Here is a 7,178-nt window from a genome sequence, read left to right as displayed (position 1 = left end):
TACTTATTTATTTATTTTTATTTTTATTATTATTATTTTTAAATATATTTTATTGATATTTAACAGAGAGGATGGGAGAGGGATAGAGAGTTAGAAGCATCGATGAGAGAGAAACATCGATCAGCTGCCTCCTGCACACCTCCTACTGGGGATGTGCCTGCAGCCAAGGTACATGCCCTTGACCAGAATCAAACCTGGGACCTTTCAGTCCGCAGGCCGACGCTCTATCCACTGAGCCAAACCAGTTAGGGCAGAAATTACTTTTTTAAATCGATTTAAAGTTTGCCTTAGAGAATGCCATTTCTGCCTTTATGGCCTTGTGTTGCAAAGCAGATCAGTGGCTGGGTTGCCTGTTTTGGTGTGTGTGTGTACAAATCTGTTGTGTTGTTAGTAAATGATTTGAAAACTAAGTGTAATATGTACTTGAGTAGATTATTTTTCCAGTTTGATATGTAGTCTCCTTTTTATCTTACTAATATTTCATTCAACAAACTTTTGATTGTACTTGGAGCTGTGACTACCAATCAGTTTGATACTCATGGGAAGAATGGGGGTTATTCAGATAATGGAAAGATCTGTCTTAGATCTGAGTAGGTCGGTCAAAAGGCCTTCAGAGGTTTAAACTGGACTGTGAATTCCCCTTTCTCCCCAAATAGGAAATAATTTTTTTGTGTTACTTCATTCGCTACTCTCTGTTCTTTGACTACCATTCCCCAGAAGCAAATTAACCAACCACTTACATAATTGTGTTTCTAACCACCTTGACCAGTCTAGTCAAATCATATAACTATTCTAAATTTCTGAACTGAAAGTGAAGTATTTTACTCTTCTGCTCATGTATTTAGAAGTGTAGATCCCAGAATGGTAGAGCAGACTGTAATTTATTAGTGTTAGTGTTAAAGATGAAGCATTGTAATTGACTCTTAAAGTGTATAATAGTGTAGAAGTAAAAATAATTTTTAAAGGCTTAATTTGGGGGCAGCTTTTTCTGTTTACAGTGTATTGATCATAACCTGCCTTCCTTCCCTTTCTCCAAAAAATTAAAATAAAATAAAATAATGCAGTTTGGAATTCACAGAAACAGAGCCAGCAAGTCAGGAGATTTTTGAGTTAAGGTGAGAAAGATAGTTAAAGGAAATTATTATATAATATCTCAGTGAATCAAGTTGTAGCTCTCATATTAAGTAGGCAAGTTTACATGCTGGTGTTTAGGAGATGGCTAAAATATTAAGAATCATGTGGAATTCATCTGTTTTAAGTCATATAATTTTCAGAGTTCTATGTAAGGTGAGGTTTTGTTTTTTTAGGGATAGTTTGTAGCATTAATAACTGTCCCTTATGTTAGTGAATGACTTGTGTAAATTGAAACTAAGTTGTGAACACTGGAAAGCACCATTGTGATATAGAGTACACATCTTAGTAATATATTAAAATGAATGTATATGAAGGTTAAAATTATATTACTGTGAAACTCATCTTCCAACTCTACGTTAAGCTGTGGAGATTTGTATTAGTAGGTAACTGTTCAGAGCTTTGAAAACACTGCACATTTCTGTACAAGCCAGAGTTATTATTTCTTTGTAACTTATTCAGCTTGGCAAATGCTTTTGATTTTGATTTGGTGGGTTGATAACATAATGCATTTAAGTAAGAAGAATCATTTCTACACACTATTTTTTAAAATCATCTAGAACTGAAATAAATAATTAAACTACCTGTCTATGATAAAGTGTTTATTTTGGTTTACTTAGATAATGCTGCAGTTGGTGGAAATGATAAACATTTAAAGTGTTAACACTCTGTGAATGCATTGGATTTAAGAAAATAAACATTTTATTTAAAAAATAATGTAATTTTTATATAAGTGTAGTATTGTCTATTGTAACAAATTTTGAAATACAGAACAGCACAAAAAAGTTAACCTGTTATATCTGAAAGTACAATATTAAAAACTATTAAATTTGTGTTTTTAAAAATCTCTCTTTTTATAGAGATGATGAAAGACAAAAAGTGTGTTTAGACATAATTTATAAGATGATGGCAAAATTGAAGCCAGTAGAACTTCGAGAACTTCTGAATCCTGTTGTAGAATTCATTTCTCATCCTTCTCCAGTGTGTAGGGAACAAATGTATAATATTCTTATGTGGATTCATGACAATTATCGGTAAGCTCTACATTGACATTTTGTATTACATTTCTTAAGGGAGAATTTGGGTGCCTTTAGTAATCTGGAACAGATTATAATAAATATAAAAACATTTTAAACATACGATTAATAAAACAAGTTTATTTTTGTATATTGAAATGTATTCTTATTTTAACTCATATTATGTATCTGTGGGAAATAATTGGTGCATGAAATTGTTGGTTGAGTTAAAAGTGTAATTTGTTTTTATTTTTTATTATTTTTTTCCATCATCATTTATCTTCCATATACCCTCTACCCCCTCAGGCCCTCCCCACCCGGTCACCACACTGTCGTCCATGTCCATGAGCTCTTTCTCTTTTTTGGGGGTAAAAGTGTAATTTGTTTTCATAGTTATCCCTTTAAGATCTGACAAGATAAAGGAAATGAACTCTACTGAGATGTCTTCATCCTTCAGGAGTACCACACATCCCTTCCCAGGGGACTTGGGCCACCTCTTAGCATCCCAGGGAGCCCTCCGGAGCCCTGCTCCTGCCGCCAACCCCTCCTCTCCTGCACTTGAGAGAGGGGAGCCACTTGAAGGGGCTCGCAGAGGCACCAAAGGAGGAAGTTGGGGCACATAGGCATGGGGATAGGTTCTCCTGTTATTTTGGAATTTAAGTTCCATGGGAAAAGCCAGATCTTTTTTTTAACTTTAATTCTGGACAATGTTACTGGGTTTGAACAAAAGTGATACAAGAGAGTATTAATGTTTTGTCATTTTGCTATTTTTCTCAGAGATCCAGAAAGCCAAGCAGATGATGACTCCCGGGAAATATTTAAGTTGGCAAAAGATGTATTGATTCAGGGATTAATCGATGAGAACCACGGGCTTCAGTATGTGCTCCTCCTGAATAATTGGGCGAGGACAAAATAATTCCTGGGTATTTTTTTCAAGACTAGCATAGTGTAGTTTTCACCATTTTTTGTTTGCAGTATTAGCATTTTCTCTGCCTCTTGCATTCATAATGTTAAATAAAAATGTATTTTAAATCACATGAGACTTAAAAAAAATCCCGACAAGTTATTTTAATATAAAACTCTTGAAAAAGTGGTGTGGTAAAGCTGTCTCTGCTGTGCAGTGAATTAAAGCATTTCAAAATGAAAGGGAAATCTAGTGACAATTACTATGTTTTCCATTTAACTCCAATCATTGCGATCACACAATGCATATTAATATCGAATGAAATGTTTGAGACCTTAGAGATAAAAGGAAACTATAATATTAATTATACATGGAAATATGAGTGATGATTATTCTTCTCTAAAATGCCTACCTATGTCAGTTATATGAGTGTTTTGTCAAGTACTAGTTATATAAAAAGGAATGTAAACTTTTTTTATGATTCTACATATCAGTTAATTTTCTATTCTGATGCAATTTAAGTTCATTAAGCCTTTAAAAATTGTATTTGTATTTTGTAAGCATTTATAAATTATAAAGCCTAAACTTGTGTTTAACTAGTTTAAATGTTGAATATTTTATGGCACTAATTTTTGGAGCCATTTGTTTTAGCAAGGCAGTAAAGAATTATATGTAATTTCTTAAGATGTTTTCTCAGTTTCAAAATAGTTAATATTATAATACTTATCATTAAAATCTTCCCAGGTTATAGAGATGAGAATAATATCATCCAGTTTCTTTGGTTAAATATGCTAAAGTTTTAGAATATTTCTTCCTTTAATGCATATTATTTTTTTAACTCAGATTATACTGTTTATATAATTTTGAATGTGGTTTCCCTCTATGTTAAGCTTTATTTAAATGAAAAACTGTGCCTTCTCCACATAGCACTATGTGTAGAGCATTCCTTTTCATTTGCCAGTAATCTGAGCAATATGCCTTTTTTTCTTCTCTGCTTTTCAGGTTAATTATTCGTAATTTCTGGAGCCATGAAACTAGATTACCTTCAAATACCTTGGACCGGTTATTGGCACTAAATTCTTTATATACTCCTAAGATAGAAATGCACTTTTTAAGTTTAGCAACAGATTTTCTCCTTGAAATGACCAGCATGAGCCCAGATTATCTAAACCCTATGTTTGAGCATCCTCTGTCAGAATGCAAATTTCAGGTGAAGTGCTTGTCTCTGTAATAATAAATATTATAAGCTTTCCTTGTCTGTTAGACAACAATGTTTCTAATAGTGTTAACTTGGCTTTCTTTTTAATGGAGATACTAGTGGCCCACTGCACGAATTGAAAGGAACTGTGGGCTGCAAGGCTGTGCACCTTGAAAGGAACTGTGGGCTGCAAGGCTGCAGTGGGCACAGGGGCAGGTCTCAGCCCATCCTCCATGCCCCCGCCCGGCCCCTTCCACCGTGGCTCCTGGTCCCCTCTCTGCTGGCACCCCCGCTCCTGACGCCACTGCCACTCGTTGATGTGCGAGCAGGGCCGTCACCGGCAGCGGGTGCGGGCAGTGGCTGCTGGCCCCAATCGCCCCTCAGGAATGGGGAGGTGGAGAAGCCCTGAGGGGCCATTGGGGCCGGTAGCCACCACTTGCACCTGCTGATGGTGCCGAGCGATTGGGGTGGGACCACAGCACACGGGAGCAAAGAATTTTCAGTAACCACCAGAGGCTCACCCCAATGACAGCAACCGGTGCCCTGCTTTTGTCTGGGGTCCTTGCTCACCTGCTCCACCATCCAGCTGTGGCCGATACCTGCCATGTTTTGCACACGCCCCCTGGTGGTCAGCATACATCATAGCAACCTCTTGTTCAGTTGTTCGGTTGTTCTGCCGTTCGGTCTATTTGCATATTAGGGCTTTATTTATATAGATAATTGGCATGTAACATATTAGTTTTAGGCATACAACATAATGATTTGATATTAGTATATATTGCAAAATGATCATACTAAGTCTAGTTAACATCCATCACAATACAAATTTTTTTCTTGAGACCTTTTAAGATCTACTCTCTTAGCAACTCTCAAATTGATACAGTACATAAAACTACTAGAGGCCTGGTGCATGAATTCGTGCATGGGTGGAGTTCTTAGGACTGGCCGGCGATCAGGGCTGATCGGGGCCGTTACGCCCAGTCCCAATTGGGGCTGGGTTGATCGGGGCCTGCAGGCAGTGGGGAGAGACAGGGGGAGGGACTGTGGGAGGTTGGCCGACTGGAGGAGGGGGTACTGGAGGAGGTTGGCTGTGGGAGCACACTGACCACCAGGGGGCAGCTCCTGCATTGAACACCTGCCCCCTGGTGGTCAGTGCACGTCATAGCGACCAGTTAAGCAGTCATTCTGGTCATTCGGTCGTAACGGTTGCTTAGGCTTTTATATATATTGATCGTAACAATGTTGTACACTACTTTTCAGACTTATTTATTTTGTAACTGGAATTTGTGCCTTTTGACCCCCTTGACCCATTTTGCCCATCCCTCACCCCCACCTGGCAACCTCCAATCTGCTCTCTTTATCAGTTCAATTTTTTTGTTTTGTTTTGTTGGGGGTTTTTTTTGTTTAGATTCCATCATCTAAGTGATCACATGTGTCTTCCTCTGTCTGACTTCCTACATTTAGCATAATGTCCTTAAGGTTCATCCATGTTGTTGCAAATGGCAAGATTTTCTTTTTATGGGTGAATAATATTCCATTGTACATATATACACCATATGTGCTTTATCAGTGGACACTTAGGTTGCTTCCATGTCTTAGCTATCTATATATATAAAAGCCTAAGCGACCAAACGACCGAACAACCAGTTGACTGGTCGCTATGACATGTACTGACCACCAGGGGGTAGAGGCTCATTGCAGGAGCTGCCCCCTGGTGGTCAGTACAGTCCCACAGCCAACCTCCCACTGCCAGCCAACCGGCCAGCCAGCCAACCTCCTGCAGGGCTGGCCGGCCAACCTCACATGGTCCCCCTTTACCCCCTGGCCGGTCCCGATCATCCAGATTGGGACTGGGTGAGATGGCCCTGATTGGTCCTTGTCGCTGGCCAGGCCGAGGGACCCCACCCGTGCACAAATTTGTGCACCGGACCTCTAGTTGTAAATAATGTTACAATGACTGGCCAGCCAGCCAACCTCCTGCAGGGCTGGCCGGCCAACCTCACATGGTCCCCCTTTACCCCCTGGCCGGTCCCGATCATCCAGATTGGGACTGGGTGAGATGGCCCTGATTGGTCCTTATCGCTGGCCAGGCCGAGGGACCCCACCCGTGCACGAATTTGTGCACCGGACCTCTAGTTGTAAATAATGCTACAATGACCGTGGGGATGCAATATTTTTTTAACTTAGTGTTTTTGTTTCCTTCAGAAAAATACCCAGAAGTGGGATTGCTGGGTAATATGGTAGATCTATTTCTAATTTTTTGAGGAATTGCCTCACTGTTTTCCATAGTGGCTGCTCCAATTTACATTACTACCAACAGTGCACAAGGGTTCCCTTTTCTCCACAGTCTTGCCAACACTTGTTGTGTGTCTTCCTGATACTAGCCATTCTAACAATTGGGATATCTTGTGGTTTTGGTTTGCATTTCCCTGATGATTAATGATGTTGGTTTTTTTTAAACTTGGAACACTCACATATTCCTTTCTGAAACACATTTACTCTACTCACCTCTGTCTACACTCCCTGCACACAGCTCACACTTCTCATTCTTTCAGTCTCCACTTACATTTTCCTTTCTCCATAATGCTTTCTCTCCCTTCCATCACTCCTCCTGTCCACCCTGTACATGTCGAGTTTATGCCATCTCCTGGCAGCCTTAAAAACTATGATTTACACATTAAACACAGTTCACTTCATCTCTGCCCAAGCTCCTGGGCAGCAGAGCCTGATCTGATCTACTCGTGCTTGTATTCCTAGTATCATGCCCAGTGCTGGGCACACAGTGAGTATTTAGGAAGGAGTTGAGTCATTTATCTTGTTGCAGTTGTGTTTTGATATTATCGAGTATGGCATTGAATGTTAAAGAGTAGACAAATGGTTTTTCTCCCCCAGTACCAATTAGTTTTTCTAGTTGGCAAATGATTATTTA

The sequence above is a fragment of the Myotis brandtii genome, unplaced genomic scaffold (assembly GCF_000412655.1).
Source record: "Myotis brandtii unplaced genomic scaffold, ASM41265v1 scaffold922, whole genome shotgun sequence".
In the NCBI taxonomy this organism is placed as follows: domain Eukaryota; kingdom Metazoa; phylum Chordata; class Mammalia; order Chiroptera; family Vespertilionidae; genus Myotis; species Myotis brandtii.
This window is presented reverse-complemented; position numbering follows the sequence as displayed.